General features: G+C 39.0%; 1 long non-coding RNA gene across 2 annotated transcripts in view; it reads right to left on the minus strand.

Annotated features, from left to right (window-relative positions):
* Positions 1-16,909, minus strand: part of LOC112954457 — a 140,694-nt gene extending 123,785 nt beyond the window's left edge. For both annotated transcript variants that reach the window (XR_003250713.1, XR_003250712.1), the window contains exon 1: positions 16,857-16,909. This is a non-coding gene — a long non-coding RNA (uncharacterized LOC112954457). The remainder of the gene's footprint in view (positions 1-16,856) is intronic.
* Between the last annotated feature and the right edge of the window lie 1,444 nt (positions 16,910-18,353).

Consider the following 18,353-nt stretch of genomic DNA (forward strand, 5'->3'; position numbering starts at 1 on the left):
AGATCAATAGCACACTCGCTCTTTGAGGCCAAGATAATTTGAGTTTCAGACAGRCAGCCGCTGAGTGGGGCAGGCTCTGCTGTGCCACGTAACGCAGCAGCAGTGTTTCAAAACCCTGCTCGAGAGGCCAATCTTGTTCCCTAAGCCCCACAGTATCCTTGAGCAAACATGACGCTGAAAGCAAATGGCCAGGCTTTCACACGTACACGTGCTTTGATCTAAAACATACCCTTCTTGAGTAGATATCACTGCTGAACCCTACTCATACCTTTTGCAGGAGCTGTGGAAGCCAGGATTAATAACATGGAAATAATAAAGTGAAATACGTTTCATAAGAATATTCTTGAAAGACACATAAACAAAGACAGATAAAGCAAATCACTAGCAAAAAGCAAATTATTAAAATAGCAAGAAGAAAAAAATACAATACATCATAATAAGTTAAATATTCTTTAACACACTGGCTACTTTTTCTCTTACATAGCCTATAACTGTTCTCAGTGTAGTGCTTTGTCTCAATATGTTTGTCTCTACATCAGCATCACTTCATTTTTAAAAGAATCTTAAGAATTTGCTATTTAAGATAGAGCAGTAAACCAAATTATTATGGTTACCACTAAGCTAAAGACAAATAACAAAGTTATTGTTAATCCACAGAATTAATAACATTAAAAAGAAAAAGCCTTGTGCAATCTAAATCCAGGAATCCTTAAAAAACCTTGAATATAAAAGTAAACAGCTAAATCTATACACAGTCTTTAAGAAGAAGAAAATTCCATATATAAATGCTTGCATGACTRTGCACAACTAATGTAAATGTTTATGAACTCCCTCAAAGTGCGCTCCTGCACATCATGGGAAAATGAAAACTTACATATACATGTGCACGGRTAAGCCCAGGGCTAGAGGGATCTAAACGAACAGTTTATTTCCAGACATAGAAATATACCAAGCCCAGTTACTTCCACAGGCTCTGGAGCTCTCTCAATTTTGAGAATCACACCATGTTCTCCCCCCTTTAAGCCAGGCAAACCCTAGATGCCAGAGGCTGAAAGTCTGTATGAAGCACACGAGATGAGACTGAAGCACATCATGCATCCCAGGCAACATCTAGCCGCTGGAATGATGATGCTTGGCGCTCACAGGCGCATGCACACACACATGCCGACACACACACATCCCCTCCTGGACACAAGTATTTGCCACGCAGCTTCTGGAAATACTCCCTAGAGGGGTGTAAATATCAGTAACTTGATACAGAGCCTGGGGCAACTTACTTAGAAGGGTTCAGTGCACGGGGGAAGACTCAACAAATTACCTTCCTTTATCTGAAAATTGCTAAGAGGTGAAATTATAGGAAGCCTTCCTAGCCCTTTCTCTTTTCATGTCGGAACTGAACAATTAAAACAATAAAAAAAAAAAAAACACACTAGTACTGGTATTCCCAGAACCTGGAACTTTGTCCAAATCATTCCACGGCAAAGAAAGTGAAATAGGCAGGTTTAAAAAGAACCTGCATGAGCTGCTCAGGTAAATACACCGTCTCTTTATTTATCATTTTTTTCTCTTCAATAATTGGAAAATCTAAATTAATCCTTCTGTTGGATAAGTCTCAGACAAGTAAAGAGAAAAGGAAGAGGAGCAACTTACATGCTTAGCAGACAAAAGGAATTTTTAAATCATTGCCCATGCACGTGAACAGTGTTCTAAGTGCTCTCTTAGCATTGCTTAACCTTATTGTGTGAAACACTGTAAAATGTCTTCAACTATATTGCAAAGGAACAGTCACTTAACTTGCACTTCATTTAAAAAAAGTTCTTTTTCTTTACCACCCCAATATTTTCACCTCGTCCTTTGCAGTCATGTCACCCACGCTACACTCTCCGTCTCAGCCTCTACTTCTCCATGAAAGCAGATATATTCTGTCACAAACTGGAAAAAATGAGGTCAAGAGAAGACCAACAGCCACAGTGTGGTAAATTCGGACCTCATTAGAATTTTATTTTCTATTGGCCTAAATTTCTGTGAGCAGCTTAGAACCTGAACTTGAATCAACAGTGCCACCCAGCATATTTAAAAAATAGGAGAAAACTATAAACCATTTGTCCTCCTCCCCTCCCCCCCCCAAAAAAAACCCCACCCACCCTAAAAGACATTCCAACAGATTTAACTGTGCTCTAAAATGAAGGCCTAGAGAATCAGTTGAAAGTTGCACAACTCATCGGTAGCAGAGTGGGAATATTTTAAGTCCTATCCATAGAAGTGCTGCATTTTAAAACCATAAATGTGTGTGAAAAGACCAGATAACAACCTCCCATGGTTGCTTTGTTTTAACTCAGGTCTTCTTTTGCATTGCACAGGGGACGGGGGAGAGTTAGAACGCATTGCTTCACACCTATAGCCAGATCCTGACTTTTCTTATCCCTTGCTATCTGATTCCTACTGCAAAGGAACTAGTAAAAATGATAAATTTTGCAAAAATTCAAAGAAATGGATATCCTGTTTTCTCAAGGCAGACTTCTACTTCAGCTAAAAAATAATTTGAACAAAAAACCCTCCTTGCTTAGATAAGCTTTGCTGTAGGCACTTAAGCACAGCCAAATAGCAAAATAATTCCTCATATCATTATGTCCTGGTCCACTAACAGCACTTTGTAAATGAAGACTAAAACCTACAGTATGATCTAATCACAATCATGGAACTTACCTCGTGAGTGAAGTACAAATTACAAATATGCAAGACCTCTAAAACGTTCTCCCTTACTCATCCATTCCTTGTCTGGATCAAGTATAAGCCAGCTGTTACTGAAAACCACTTAAGGGTTTTCAACTGAGAGGGCAAATCACCCTTAAAAGGACCTCTTTTAATGATGAGCAAATATACAACAGCTGAGCCTGAGCTTCTGTGCCCATAGACCAATTACTTATTTGATAGCAACACATCATGTCTCTACATTCATAAATTTTAAAATAATCGGGCTTTAGAGAATGATAAATAGTTAGGTGGCTGAACTCCTGTGAAAACAGTTTCAAGAGTAAGAATATACAAATAGTTAAATCACCCTTAAACATTTCGGTGACCTCAGCTTATTTATCAATGTTCTTTAGTTGAGGAAGCAGACGGCTACAATGAGTATTCAAGTGCATTCGCTTTCTGCCTTTATTTAATTTAGCTACCTTACCTCTTCAAGACAAACAATATTTTTGCTTCACAGAATTATTCATATCCAACTGCAAAAACTAGTCCTTTCATAAATACACCATATTCATGTAAATTAGCACATTGCTGATAGAGCAGCAAAAAGTAATTTTATGTTCATCAGCTAAACATTATTTTATCTTCATAAACTATCTTCTCACTCCTTGATTCACATTTGCTTAATGATTTTCTAATATATGGGCTATAGCTAAAGTTTTTATAGATGAATTATCAAGAAGGTGATTGTTTGCATCTACCAAAACCTAAAGGAATTACGTAGACATGTTGTTTCTCAAGYACTTGGTCTTATTATTCTGCTGATGCAGCCTGGATTTGATTTGCTGCCCGCCAGTCAGAAGCCCGGCATTCCCTACTCCTATCGGCCATAATTCCACCTGCATTAGRGCATTTACAAAAAGAGCTTTTGCAGCTCAGTGTGGTAGTGTTTCAGCACTGTGCATCTGTTCAGGAGTGCCTAATCTGATGATGGACCTGTTCAGGAGAATTACTAGCTACCAGTACACCAGGCAAGTAGTGGGGATCTTWATTAAATAAAGAGAAGCTTCCCTGAGGAGGGAAGATCAATTCGATCGGCCAAGCTCCCGCAACTGCAACCAAAGAGCTTGGGAGTCTATTCGTGGTGGTGAATTTTTCCATCCTTTTTAATTTTTATGAGCTGGAGCTCATTGAGGAGGAAGTTACAGCTGAAGCTTCGCATGCAGCTGGGGAACATGCACTTCTAGTGCTGGGAAGTCCTGTAGCATAGCTTAGTTCTGCCCTGCCCCATTTTCCACTCTATTATCTAGTGTAAAAAAAAAAAAAAAAAAAACCAGAAAAAAGTTTGCTGTGCAGTACAGCATCGTACACCGACCGAGCAGACCCATGGTCCTGGAACATCAGCCTGCTGCGTCCACGTGCGGCCGCGTTTTGCAAACGTGCTGCTACCAGGCGTGCAAGCGCGTGTCAAATGAAAGCAGGGCAGGACTCGCAGCTTGCAGAGACGAAAAACAGACCGAGGCCAAGGCAGCTTGTCAAGATGTTTAAGCCCTCTAATTCTATCCATGCCAGTGACCAAGCCAGTCATTTTCATGGGTATCGCTACCTATAGAGCTGTGAACAAAACTGTCAGAACAGAAATACTTGGCTCAGAGAAATTTGAAAGCTGGTGATTAGGATGAAAGCATGATTATTTTGATTCAATTTTTGCTGATTGAAAGTACGTTGTTATTCATAGCCTTTTTTTTCCCTCAATATTCTAATTATTTTTCAGCTCAGTTGTGGTTGGCAAGCAGGCAGAGAGGAGAGGTATGGGAGGACAGACTTATCTTGCCCTTGAGCTGCAGATCAAATCTATTGTTGATTATCATGCAGTACCTCTCTAGGATCATTTCATGTCAGAAAACAAACCGACAACATCATCATAAATATCCCACCAAAAAYGGGGTGTCTTAATTAAAAGCTTGAAAATTGATTTTCTCATAAATGCCTGTCTGATTCCTTGGCTTTGTGGAACAGACAGGGTTCAAAGCCCTACAACCTGAATGAACCGAAACTATCTTCCCTTTCCTTTCCTTCCCTCTCCATCTCCTGCTCTTGCATCACAGCTTCAGCAAGAGAAACTGTCCTTGAAGACACTCTGTAGYAGCAAAAAATAAAATAAAAACTATCAAATCCCCAAGGGTCTGAAATCCACAGAATCAATGRGGGAAAATGCTGATCTGCCCTTTACTTCAGTGTTGGGAGCTTGGCTCAGGAAAGGAGAATCAAGTCACTAAATTACTCTACCACCAGCAAAAATCATAGCGATAGCATCTCTAGAAAAGAATGGTTAATTCAAGCCACGGAATATTCAGACTTCTAATTATCAATTTAAATCTATATTAACATTTTAATCAGACCTAGCATTTTCCCAAATTGCAAAAAGAGTCGCCCAAATGTTTCTGAACAACCTAAATGTTGCTTTTCTTGCAAAACCAAACAGAACAAAACTGTGATGAACCAGAGGATGAAAATCTTCCAAACTGGGAGACAGAAAGTCTCAGTAGAAAAAGATAAAACCAATGAAGCTGATTTTAAAAATCTTTCAATTTTAATAAGGTGTTATTGGCATCCCAGGCAAAGAACTTTAGAGAATGATTTCTTTCTATTTTGATAGCATCGTTTTTCACATCTATTTAGGAAACATCCCCCAAATATTCATTTGCTAAAGCTATGTGATGTTGGCATAAATAAATACATTATATTATAAAAGTTGAGATAGCGTCTGTCTGTCCACCTACCATAGAATTCACTTATTGCTTATTCAATATCAAGTCGGCTTCTCTGATTTGGCACATCTTTATTCAGAAAGATGGGCTGATTGCTGACAACTTTGATGCAATAAAGACTGCTGCAGCATTACTGGAAGAAAGTCATTTGATAAATGTATATTTTCCATTTTGCTTAAAAGGAATCTATTATAAGTGCAGCTGCTTTCCGAATGAAATTAATGCCGAAGTGAAGCTTCGTATTACAAAGTAAAATGGGACTCGCTCTCTAATATTAGACTGAAAGGCATTGTAATGCAGCAGGAGGATTGAACTTTGACTCCTTCAAGAACACTGATTCATATAATAAAAAGGGGAAAAAAGGCTTTAAAAATGCTAACATCCTCTTTTCAAAGCTTAGCAAAGCTGCTGTCCAGAAAACAGAATAGCAAATACTGGCTGTGTGTATCTCCAAAAAAGATATACCCGAAGGAATACTGTAAGGCCTCTACATAACAAAATTCTCAAGATGGTTTTGAAGTTTTTGAAAGACACTGAAATGTAAAAGTGGGACGAGAACATCTCATACTTTCCCAGACAGTGGTGATGTACCTTGCTTACTTAAGTGGGTTTTAATCAAGATACCAACTGTTGCGTTATTGCTAAGATTTACTAATCCTCTGGAATTAAAAATCGATCTGGGAACAGTTTTCGCATCTTTCTCAAGATTTCAATAGAATTTCTTTGAGCTCAGCCTAGGCCAGAGGCCCCTCCGTTAGCTCTGCGAGGTGAAAGGAGCGGAGCTGAGGCGAGGACAAGCCAGGCTCTCAGCGGACACATGGAAACCTCCCTTCAGGCCTGCTCCTTACCTAGAACTGGCACTGACCCTATCCCGGGGGACTGGATTATGGCTTGAGAGCTCCCTTCTAAATCTATTCTGGAAGATTCAAAGGGTTATAACAGTCAGAACCTAAGTTAGGACTATTGTAAAAGGATAGAGGGAAAAACAACTCCCACACAACAGCCCTACTCTTCTTCCATGTGCTTTCCGTCTCCTTTGAATTGTGGCTACATTTTCATAGATCCCCAGCCATTTTTTTTCTTGGCAAAACTCATGCATTATTATGATACCAGTTCTGGAATGGCTTTCCTCTTCCCAGGCCCTCAAGTCATATGGCTTACTAAGTACTTGACTGTAAAAATGACATAAAGATATATCCATAAACTTTAATTTTAACACATGTCTCTCTTGCACCTTTCTCTATTCAACAGCGAGAGAGCATTCCTCCAGTGAGCAATTCTGGCTTTGGCTCTCAATTAAGCCTGTGCTTCTCTTTTCTCYATACTGGCAGCCTACAGAGATCAACCTTCCCATTCACATCTGTAAATACTCTGGAAAAGATTCTTCTTAAAAGCAGGTCCAGCTATGAGATCTAAGGCAGACGTAAGGGCTGCCTAAAGGCTTCTATTCGAAAACACTAAGTCAAATACAAAGCAGGCATAGCCGGAATGTCAGAATATTAAAAATCTACCCAGAGTTTATCTTATTTTTGGCTTCATCTGATTAATACCTCTGGTGTTCACACTTGCACCTTTTTCTCCACCTCCCTGCAACCACAAACACAATACAACRCTGGGCTGCATCCAAGTAGCTAAAAAATAAATCATTGCTAGTGCTGTGCTTTGTGTAGCTAGCTTTAAATGAGAAGCCAGTATGAATTTATAGTACTATTTCTGATACCCAAGTGAAYTGACTTACATGGAGCTCGAATGCTGCTCGCGATGTGACCTTCATGTCACAGCTCCAACAAGCAGCGGCCTTGACCCCTCCATGGGCCACGAGCACCGGCAGCGCCCGGAGACCGGGCAGCTCCCGGCCTGCTCCTCCCAGACGGCCGCCATGCCAGGCAAGGGCATTTCTCACTTGTTCACAAAGAAATTGCTTTCATTATATAATTGACAAAATGAGGGAGATCTCTCTGTATGACCATTTTAAAGACTTAAAAAGTCCAGGCAGATCACAAAAAAAGTGTGATTTGCTGCAAGTGACAAAAATTAACGGATTTCGGGCAAGACTATTTCAGTTACTGGATATTCAGAATTGCTTGTTTTGTACATAAATTTGTCTTCAAAAATCAAGTTGTCTTCAAAATTAAAACAGAATCTTAAAATCTTTGAAGGTTATTCCTCATAAGTAATTCAAGTAATCCTAGAACATGAGTTTTGGCTTTTTCTCAGCAGAAATTGTCATGAAAAGTATTGAAATATTCTTCAAGAAAAAAAATAGGAACATGTCACCATTTCTCAAGAAATACCATAGACCAGGTTCTGAAAATCTACACCTGAGTCAGTCAAACAAAGAGGAGCAAGATGAGGGGCAACAACCAAAAAAAGCCTATATCCTGCTCTGCATTTAGATTTTGAACTTCTAAAAGCTATGTTTAGATTTTGGTTCCAATATCTGCTAAAAGGCCGATCTCTAAATGTCAAATTAGTGTCTGGATTTGGGCTTAATTTTTAGACCCTGGCACAAGGATAGAAGAGAACTGTTCTCTTTCTGCAATCTAGTATGAGCAAATTGCTACTTTCTACCAGTACTGCTTGACAGCTCATTCTCCTTATCTTGATTTTTTTTCTCTTTAGGACATTAAGGCAACTTAYTCTGGATCCTTCTATCTGTCCCAATCTCTACTGCCAGTTTTCCCTTCCTTCACCTTTTAAAAATTAAATTAAGTTGAATCTTCAGCATTTGGAGTTTTTGAGAAATTCAGGTATTACTTTCTTTTAGCCCATTCTTACTTCTTGCTCTGTCTGAAAATATTTTGGGACCAAGAAAACGTATTTTTATAGGAATACTCAATATCTTCTCCTTATTTTGCAAGAATGGATGTGTCATATATCATCATACAAATTTATTTTCAAGATTGCAAGTCACAGCGCAGCGACGCCTATCCAAATGTTACCTTTCGTTTCCCAGCTTTGTGTTTGCTGTTGCAATAGCCTATCCTTTTGGGCTAGCTGGCTACCTCGTTTCTAATATTTCAACATTATGGGTTTGCTCTTCACCACGACCCAAATGCAGCGCATTTACACTACACTCAGAGGAGATGAATAGCGAGTCTACCAGATAAATGGCCACAGACTCACAGTCAAGAGACTTACTCACTGCAGTGACAGTATCAGCCTGCAAGGGCACTTTCAAAAGCCTTCCCTGTGTTTCTGCATCCCTGTTTCCAATCTTGGCTATTATGAGGGATGTGGCTTTCAGAGGGCAGGGACTTGCGGTCACACCAGCTTGGGACGGATTCATATTTATGACCTTGAACTGCCAAGATCTCTATGACACTGCAGCCACACACAGCATTCCCGGCATCTATTCATACAGGTGACATTTCCGTGGGATTTTGTTCTGGGCTTTCCTCAAAAAAGGTTTACAGGTGTATCAGGCTCCAGACCTTTGTGCGCTACATGATGGTTGAAATGGAGGGAATTCTCCCAGATTTTTCTGAATATTGACAGTGAGAAAAGGCAAAAACCTGCATTCTCAGTAAGCATTCTTCCTGCTCAAGAGCTTTAGTGAAAAGAAGTCATTAAGTCCATTCAAACCTCATGACTATATTTTTCCTCTTTTCCTGCTATAACTAAGGTAAATTGCTCCTAACTTCCTATTCTATGTAGAGTAGCCATCTATCTTAAACCTAGGTGAAGTTCTAAACAGGTTATGGTAAGAAAGCCTGATAAGAGTGATTCATGTCAGGCCCCGCTGTTCCAGCTCACCTTCATCTTGCCAAATCAGTTCTGAAGCAACTATGAAGAGGTCACTGCTTCAAGTATGCTAAATCTACCAGATATTACTCCCCAAATTTCATTAGCCTACCTGCTGCGATATACAAACATGTAAAAACAGCAAAGAAGAAAAAAACCAGCAGCAGCAGTCATCATTTAATAAACAAAAATACCTTATAAGAATTAATTTGTTACCACTTCACCTGAACAGCTTCTGCTGTTTTCTTCCAGCTTATTTGGGGGTGGTAACTGTTATTTTTCTTCATCACTTCTGCTATTTTGCCTTTGTACACAATATCATCTTTAGGCAGTGGGGACAAACAGCTATTTGCCTCAAAAATAATTTGTACGCTGAATATATTTAGAGATGCCCTATTTTCTATACATAGCAAGAGACAGCTGAAAATGATGCAATCAAAGCCCAGGACTATGTGATGAAAAAGGACACAGAGCAGCAGTTGTACCAAGTCTTTCTAGTGGGGAGAAAATGGCAAAGCTCAGGGAGAGGCGGCCTGCTCACGTGCACGCACACGCGCTCCCACACAGCTCCAGGGCAGAAAAGCAGCCAGTTTAGCAGCTTTGAGCTCCAGCAGGAGCACATGCAGCAGTGGTGGAAGCAGCTTTGCACCTCCTCTCTGTGACAGGCTCCCTTCCAAAACTGCAGCAGCGATCCGGCCACCACAGCTCAGCAGCTGGGGCTTTTCTCAACTGACCCAACTAAGAATGAGCCTACTGTCTGGTATGATTTTAMAAAGAGAACAAAATGCACGTATTTCTATGCAGGGAGACTATAAGTCATTTTACTTAACTAGCCAAAAGCCTTTCTACTTGTAATCACTTTAAGGCTCTCATATTACAGCCCGAATCTGACTAAGTGGCTGGCGGGTAAAGGCCATCTAGATTTACTGTTGTCCCTTTTCATCAGATTACAAGGCCACGCCATACCCGTATTTTTTTCTTAACACCTTAGAAAAGCAGAGAGTCGGAAAGCTCATAGTTTCTTGCACGTTTGGGGGCTTTTAAGATAAATAATATTCATCCTTAATGGAGTCAGTTGGACTGGCCTCTTCTCCATATTTGAAAAAAGCATTAATGAACAGAAGTGGCTAAGGGGAAGTGGATAATGGGTAAGGTCCCATACACTGTAAGATCTTAGTTTTGTATGTTTTCCTGTTTTTAAGGAAGATTATTTTCATTAGTTGTATTTAAAAAGAACCCACATATTCATTTAGTCGTATTATCAACATTATGCATTACTGACTTCACTAGAATGGCTCCAGAGACTGAATCTAAACAAGATCRTTTGAAGGACCAGCACACATAGGTATGGATTTCTGATTGCATTACAAATAATTAAGTTTAACCTGTMAACTGTCATGATAATCCTAACTACGTATCTATAGAAATGGAAAACAGCAACCTACCCAAAGAAAGCTAAACACACAGGTTACAACGTCTCCCTCATTTTTCTCTAAACCCAGTGATCTTCCCTTAAACCTAACTTTACCTGACTTTTCACAATCCATTAGCCAGTTAGCTTATGATTAACAAAATTAATATGTGTTGTCAAGATAAGTCAACATATTTGGAACAGCGGCTGCACAATTTTCAGAAACACCCAAAYAGGCAACTTCCCACAGCAACTTCTGCATTTTTTTCCCTGTCTTGCTACTTTTCTTTGTCCTGCATTACTCTTTCCTCTCTTTCCCTTTCCTATATTTTACACTAGTTTTGTTACTTCAATTCTCTGCCTCTTCCACCCTTTGATTACAAGCAATACGGATTCGAAGAGTTTTCATAGTTTCTTACTTCTAGGTTCCTAACAGACCCAATTTCATTAACGTTTGGTATTTTGGATGAAAGGGCCATAGAAATCAAGGGACAGCAAAAGGCATGGACTTTTTTTTTTTTTTTTTTTTTTTTTGCTATTTTAGGTGACCCTGAATAAAATAAATAACTACCAAGAACACATTCTTTCCTGAGAACTTGTGCCCTGTGAGCCATTTCTCCAAGCTGCTTGTGTTCCTTGTGCCTTTGGCAGACGGTGGTGGAGAGAGCCACAAGGCCAGACCCAGATGAGCGACGCACAAGCTTCAGAGCCCAACGCTCAYCTGCTTCATCTGCTGAGCACCTCAACCTGCATTTTCCTGAGCTGTCAGTGAAATGGTGGAACCCATACGGACACAGTACACCCGTGCAAGGAGGGAACACCAAATCGCGCTGTGCAGCCTGGCCAAACAGCACATGGAAGCCGTGTTGAGCTGCCGCACGATCCAATGCCCCATGACCCAGGGCACAGCAGAGAACCTGACTTTCCCCATAACGTTTTGTTCACAAATCACAACTTGGTAACTATATTGAGGGAAAAACACACCTATGGCTAAATATAACGTAGATAAATTACCTTCTTTTGACAATTATAAAGGGTGATATTCCCTTTTTCCATAAACACAGTCTAGCACTCAAATCTATTCTACAATAATTGTTCTTTTTTTTGTGAAATGGTTTTCAGCTTTAAAAAGTAAAGCAGATTCATATAGTCTGAAAGGCCAAAGAGACCTGAATTTGAATGCTCTTATTTTTTCTGCTGTTGACCTACAGGGCTAAGATAAAAGTCAGTTTCCATGATGATATTCATAGATGACTTTTTAAAGGTAACTTTGTTCATACTGTCAAAAAGATACTATACTTTGAATACAAACTGCATGAATGAAGAATCAGGACAAATATCTCCCTGAGGAAAGTGGGCCTGATCCAAGGTCCATTGAATTAATTAGCATCAACATTAAGTTTGCCAGAGGAAATATAGCCTTTTTTTGGTGGGAGAGGCTGGAGAGGGGACAGTGGAAAGAGAAAGGTGGAGATCACAACGTATAGGCTGGAATTCAAAGCCACACTTCAATCATCTTCGGAGGCTAATTCATAACTGCATATATAATACTTAAAGAAAAAAATAGCATTTGTAGTGGTAGTGTATTTTTACGTCTAATCTCACTGCCCTCCATTCAAAATATCTTCTCTCAGTAAACCAAGTAGGGAAGTATTTGTAGATAAGTAGATCACTTTTTAACTATTGCAGAAAATTTTACCCTTTCACCAATCTAAACCTAAAAACATTAATCCAAGCAGATTTCTAAATCTGTAGAATTTTATTAGTCAAAACCAGCAGCTGGAGCTCTATCCTAAATGATATAAGGTATCCTTGGATGTATGGGAACAAATCCTGTAAGACATGCAACATGTCACTCTGTGCAATACTTGGAGGCTTTCCAAAGATCATCTAGCACAGAGAATTTCACATATCTTGGAAACACTCAAAACAGAAATATCTGGGAAAAAAAGTCAAACCTAATCAACATCAAAATTAAAAAAATAAATTACTAGCACCTCAGCCACTGTCATACATACATACTATGAGTGGCTTAATAGCAGGCTACAATTACAAAATTGTACTTAATGAAGATAGCATTGAAAAAAATGGTTTGAAAGAGAGGGAAAAAAAAGTGTTTAAATTTCTTAATCACCTGCCAGCAGAAATGACATCTTGACCATCATCATCTGAAATCCTCTGAATGTTTTAAAACTGACCATGCAAACGAAATCTTTATTTGACATGAAGCAATATGCAGATCTGAACTTTCATCACTAGTAGTTCCCAGTGATTAGAGAAAAAGATAATGGATTCAATTTTAAAAGTCATTTAGGAGGTCATACAGAAGGGCATAGATATTTATTGGAAAAAAAAATCCACAAGTGCCTTAAAAACACATTTAACTTTTTGGGGAATTATCTTCAACGTTATTTTGAAAATCCTTCTAGGTGCCTACCTGTGTCTTTAAGTACCCATATCCCATTAGAAACCTGACCAGGCCATCGTCAATGAAAGCCATAAAGTGGCAGTGATATCAGCAAATCTGGATAAAATTTTAGCTTGTAAGAAGACGTGACAGTATTTTCTATTAATGTCATTTAGTCCCTCAGTAGTACCACTTCACTTGTTAAATCTAAGACTGACAGATGCTTAGGAGTAGGAGGATCTGACGACTCCAAGGTAAATAAGAAATTCTGTGTATACAGCAGCTCAAAAACAAATAGAGCAACTCAGACATGACTTTTTTTTTTTTTTAGTTAGTGGAAAAAATGGATCAAAACCTGATATTCTTGCATGAAGGCCAACAGTAGAAAAAAGGGTAAATATATGGAAAAAAACTACGGCAGAGACAGTTGGAAAAAAAGAGTGTCATTAAAAAAAAGGAGCATATAGTAGGATATATGGTAGAGAAACATCAGTTAGAAATAACATCTGATGATATAGCAAGAGCATAAGTAAATCTAAATTTATGGTTAGATAACTCCATGAGTAGCATGTCTTCAATCACTAATCTGTAGTAGCCTGACAATACAATTTGAGGAGAAAAATCCGATTCATTGGCCAGAAATTATAGATACAGTAATTTATTGTCTGCTAAAAATATAACCTTGTGCCACAAAACTTACAGAAACAGTCCTAAAAATTTTAAAATAAATTTTCACTAAGCAATTACAAGAATCTAGCTGCATCCTTTAAGTGTGAGGCTTGCAAGATCAGCACGCCAGAGAACGAGCCGAAATAGCAGTACATATTCTACCATTTCCACGTTTCAAATTGTGTGCTATCGAATAAAATACTACTAACACTGGGCTCCAGGGACTTCTTTTAAGAAATTCATTTCTTCATTCAGTGACAAAGACAGATGATTATTATACAGGCCACTAGTTAAATCAACGATTCTTGTTCATAATAGACACTTTTCAATTAAGTTTCCTAATTGCCTTGTCCWTTTTTTTCACCTGTGCCTCTTAGCTATGCACTACCTAGTTGACAAACTAAGGTTTCGTGTGAGCAGGTGAGTACAAATACACAAACTTTGCCCTCACCTGCTTATTCAGCAGCTCTTTCGGCTGTGCTAAYCAAGAGGTAGCAGAAACTGCACAAAGAGCAGCTGTCTGGAAGTCTCCTTACTGTTAACCGCTACAGCTCCTTCTACCTTCAAAGCAGCAAACATATCTTTAATCATTCCTCCTATGGGGAAAGTATTATCCACCTTTTAAAGAAATAACGATGGCAAAAAGTAAATCTTTTGTCCAAAACAAARCCACAACAAAAAAAACTTGATGGTAGAATTGAAACTGAGATTTTTTACCTCTCAGTCCCCTGTTCCCTCAGTTGGGAATCTTTACCTGTATTATCTTGGAGAAGGAAATGAGATTGCTSCAGTCATGACAGACATTATATAATTGATTATTTGTGGTTTTCTCACTGCTCATATTTCATCTATGAAATGCTTGCATCATCTTGACTAGTTATAACATAGATACAACATCCAGTGAGGCATGAGAAAGAATGTGATTCTCAGTGCCTGGATGCCTGCCTGGTCTTTTCCAAGTTATTAACGATACCTCAATAAGGCAGGAAGTAATGACACTTTATAAAAGTAGGATCTGCTCACTGCTGTCTGGGAGAAATATGCATCCTTCCTACAGCTTTGAAAAAGGCTGCTTACACAGAGAGTACTTCTCATGCTGGGCTCAGATATTCTCACTTATCTGTCTCTTGAAGGAAAAGGAGAAGTGAATAAGGAGCACCTTGAAGTGATTGATGACAATGTTCAGTGCATTTGTGGGACAGCTCATTAGATGCTATAAAAAGGGTCCCTCACAATGTGCATTAAAGAATCAGAGGGGAGTATATTCTTGATAGAGTTTTAGATCCCAACTCAAAGACGCCACGCCAGCTCCTTAACAATGGGGTGAGGCCAACGTGGAATACTTCAGAAGGGCTTGCACAGATGAGGTGCTCAACCACGTATCAGCGATGATCAATGAGGAAGAAGAGAGAAACTTCTCTACTGATGTTACATGCCAGATAGAGGGGACTGCACAATATGATAAAAATAAAATCAACCTTGTAACTCAGAAGATGATACCTTCTGTAACAGTCACCCCTGCCATCACTGCCTCTTTTTCAGGATTTTCTTTTATACACAATAACGTTCTGTACCACCAGGAAAATAAGTCTGGTTCTGGTTCCTAGATTTAGCTTAAGGAGTGACCCACTTTTTTCCAATTGCTTCCTCTGATGACAAATTGCATTTATATGTCATTTTTTTCACTAGTAGCCCAACAGAAGAATACAGCTATCCTTAAGAGCTTTCTTCATGTCAACATTTACTTGTTAGCATATACACGGAAAGAGACCCAATTACACACAATTCTTAATAAGGAAGAGTAACTGATCTTTGTGGTTCTGCTCAGTTTGCCACTTGAGCACTTCCACAGGAGTGAAATCTGAATGACATACCATGTGTAGCGTGGAAAAAAAACCCCAAAACGTAAAAAATATCCAAATATTCTTCTGAAAGCTAAATAGATATATTTTTCATGGTGAGATGGCTAGTCATAATTCAATTTTAAGACATTGACACCAGCCTTAAATAGTCTTTCTGACCAGTCTCAAATAGTTGTTTCCTCTTATAAGTTTTAAAGGAACAAGAAGGGCACCAGGAAACAATAATCCTCCTTCCTCCTCTAAAACCCACTCCGTCAAACTAATTGCTATGACTTCTACTTCTTCCTAGATATATACATTTCCATCAGCACTCATTTCTCTGTCAAGAACAGTGAAATGTCAGACCTGGAGATAGATCAGTGGAGCTGAAGTAAAGGAGACCTGCAAACTCTACAAAGCAATCTCCATGGATAAGCGGCCTCATGCTTTTAAGAAACCTTTTTTTCAAGAATTAATTTCTCCCCAGTCTGATAGTCTTGACAATTCTGAAGTACCTGTTATCTCCCCTAAGTAAAAAGCCATTGAAAACAAGGAAGAATTACATGTTGTACAGTTTTTAATCCTTTTCCGATTTGGTGATGCCAAGAATAAGTGCTTTTAAAGTAACAGAAATACAAGGGTTGGGGACTGGGGGATGCATTAGGAGCATAAAAGAGGCTTGGTGCCACATGCCAGCAAACACGCTCAGTATCACTCATTTCCTCACACTCAGAAACAACTGCTCTCAAAACACAAGCCTATCCCATCTAGCATTTTCCTAGGACTACTGCAAAAGAAAAGTATTATACCACCGAGTTGACAACTACTGACAGTTGACCTCACAACCAATCCACTTACTACAATTTAATACTAATAAGAGTCACAAATAAATTTGTCTCAGAGTTGTGCCCTTCTGAAATGGAACAGCATCACTTATGTTTTTATGGGCTATGGGCAGAAATTTGAGAAATGACATTTAATGCCTCAGCATTTGGGATGGATCTTGAATTGCCTGAAAAAAGTGCCATTTGCAGAGGATGGGTACACAGCACTTCATGAAGTCAGCCTCATTCCATTCATTTTTAATTCCCAAACTCTATATACTCTTGATTCTGTAATACATATGCTGTTTGGCCAGTCAACAGGCTAGCCCCAGTAAAATACCAGATCTTGTAAAACATCAAAAATTAAACCCTGGGTGCATTTAGCCAAGGGAAACGTTTGCTACTGCCCTACGTTCAGCAGGGTCCTGTGCAGAACTTGGAGGGACGCTGCTCGGAAAGCCGCGCTACGTGTCCCAGGCGTAGAGCTTGGCTTACCTTGTACGCGTGCTACGCTGCTGAGCTGAGGTTGGATTTCAAAGTAATAGATGGGTTCTGKAAACCTAAGAGAAAACAGAAACATTGAGAAAAAACCTATTAGAATTTAATGGGATATCTCTAATATTGTATAGAGATTTTGCTGTCTCTTTTTTTTCTCTCCCCTCTTTTTTCTTTTAGATCAGTAGGAATTAAGGACACTTGCAACACTGCAAAAGCAGGAGAAAGGAATCAAGTAACCACCACCAGCAYGAATTGCTTCATTTGAAAATTAGTTTTTCAATATTGATTTTACCCATCTGCAGTTTAATTATTATTACAATAATAAGCAAATTGAAAGCTGATAACTACCAGAGAGATTTTTTGATGTGTAAGGTTAAAAACAGACAAAAACCCCATATTACACAAAACTGCCGTGTTGTATTAATACTAACAGAAATTATAACAATTGTAACAATATTTTGTCCCGTCCCTGCTTTTTTTTGTAATATTATATTCCAGGGACTTTTAGGTACTTGATACACAATTGTTTATAAAATCTCTTGAACCAAATCCACATGGTACCTTCCTCTGCCTCAGGATGATAACAGCTTATGCAATGTTTACACAGAAAAAGACACAGTTGCAACACAGACAGACCCATCGAGTCTATTCAGGCACAACCTAACGCAGCAATTTACAATGGTATTTGGGACGGGTAGCTATTTTTCACTCCCATTTTGCTATTATGAGATAAAATTAATTGATGAAAGGACTGCAAAAGGCTTAACGAAGAGCCAGAAATAAACTGAAGATCCTCCCAACTCCTGTTCCTCCAGTGCATTTCTACATAGCTTTTACTGAAAAGCAGAATCCCTCAGGGCTGAAATCTCAACTCTGGACCTCAGAGGAAGCCTGGTATGGTGTAAAAAGCAAACAACACGTCTAATTCTCAGTTACTGATGATAATGGTTTCATCTTGAACTTTTATAACAGTTATAACATGGTGGCTCTACTGACACAGCAGAGCTAACCAGATTTATATTCTGTGTAGATGTGACCCAAGTCTTCACTGGAACTAAAGTGACTCTGGTGCCCATTACTCAGCTCAGACAAAGCAAAGCCAACCTGCAAGTCCTCCTCCCGTTGCTCCTTTTTGCCCTCTAAGTGCTGGTCTGTGGGAGAGCAGGAGATCACAGTTTAAGAGCCCGTTCCCCATCATCCTTGACAGAACGCCAAATGAGTACATTAATACTAATTAATCACTGTCACAAGTAAGCCACGTGTCACTATTTTAGGTCAGAAAAAGAAGTCGGTAATTCAATACCACAGGTGTTAGAGAACACGCTCCAAATGTGAGTTTTCAGGTGAAGATGTAACATACAGTTTGTACATGCTTCTCACATGCCAAATGTTAGTTGTAAAAGGTTTCCATCATTTTTGACTAATTTCAGTGAACCACTGCTAATAAATAKTAATTTTGGGCAGTAATAACCGCAATAAAACATTTTCATCAAT

Source organism: Nothoprocta perdicaria, unplaced genomic scaffold (genome assembly GCF_003342845.1).
Source record: "Nothoprocta perdicaria isolate Ctin4 unplaced genomic scaffold, notPer1 scaffold_5, whole genome shotgun sequence".
Classification (NCBI taxonomy): Eukaryota; Metazoa; Chordata; class Aves; order Tinamiformes; family Tinamidae; genus Nothoprocta; species Nothoprocta perdicaria.